The 1,198-nt window shown below is 36.6% G+C and overlaps 1 protein-coding gene across 1 annotated transcript in view; it reads right to left on the bottom strand.

The window, feature by feature from the left end:
* Positions 1–1,198, bottom strand: part of LOC107569805 (rho-related GTP-binding protein RhoA-D) — a 19,695-nt gene that overhangs the window by 8,878 nt on the left and 9,619 nt on the right. The window lies entirely within an intron of this gene.

The following is a 1,198-nucleotide window of genomic DNA, read 5'->3' as shown; positions in this document are numbered from 1 at the left end:
AAAAAAAAAAAAAAAAAAAAAAAAAAAATGTATCAGCTATTAGTGATTTGGTCTCAGATATACTGTAGATCCTTGCTGTAAATGCAAATGAACTTTAAGGTATCAAACCTTTGCATATGTCACTCTTCCCTCACATAATCTGTACAGGGCCACAGCAAGGCTTGGCTTATCCACTCACAAGCCTAATAAATTGAATTAGTCAAACAGATGATTAGAGGGAATCAAACTACATCCCTTCTGTTCCGCTGTAGGACTGAAGCTTAGCAATGAGGCTTCACAGCACTGCTGAGTCATACGCCGAGCCTGATGCCACATCGTTACACAACCTTTCCTCAATTCACTCAGAGACCAGACTATTTTTTCCTCCGTGTGCACTGATCTGAAGCTCTACAGTATAATGATCTGTTCAGGTGAGGAATAAACAAGCCCATAATGCTTTGGATGACTCATAGTTTTTCAAAGGTGGCATCAACCAAAAATGAACGTCATATCGGTTGTAGACTGTGTTTTGGAGAAAGATTATGAAATCAAATGTCTTTTTTCCCCCAAAGGATGGAAAGATTTATGCTCAATCGCCAATGGGTAGCTTCTATATTTTGACAAACCAAGCAGCGTAACACCACTGAGAGCGAGGGGCTTTAGAAGAGATGCCATCCTGCTCCTTCAACATTTCCTGTGCTGGGGACACAGAATGAGCCCACCTTCCCGAAAAAACCCTCTTCCATCACAGGAAATGAAGTGGTCTGTTAATCGTGCTATATAGGGTTGGCGAGTCACAGCGACAGGGGGCTGGGTATCTCGAGTCCTGTCGGGAAACCAGAAAGAACAGCCATTTCCTGTTTTGCCAAGTCCCCTTTAGATTTCAGAGTGGTCAGGACTGCAAAATATATGGGCTAAGTTTTATTTTGAAATTATTTATTTACTATTTGAATTTCAAAATGAAATTCTTCTTTTTTTTTTTGGTGTTTGGCTTAGTGTTATGATAGAATCATTATTATACTCTTATACCTTTTGTTCTTTAATATTTTGAATTGTTTTTAACTTTATTTTTTGTTTTTCATTTAAATGTTAAGTTTTAAAATTTAGTTGTATGCATTTGTCACTTTTATTTAATTTCTTTATTTTTGAAATGTGTACAGGTAGTATTTATAAAGTTTTAGCTTTTAGTTTTGGATCTGTTTTTAGTTGTTTTAATACT

This window comes from Sinocyclocheilus grahami, unplaced genomic scaffold, assembly GCF_001515645.1.
Source record: "Sinocyclocheilus grahami isolate Dianchi unplaced genomic scaffold, SAMN03320097.WGS_v1.1 scaffold1382.1, whole genome shotgun sequence".
Lineage (NCBI taxonomy): Eukaryota > Metazoa > Chordata > Actinopteri > Cypriniformes > Cyprinidae > Sinocyclocheilus > Sinocyclocheilus grahami.
This window is presented reverse-complemented; position numbering and strand designations above follow the sequence as displayed.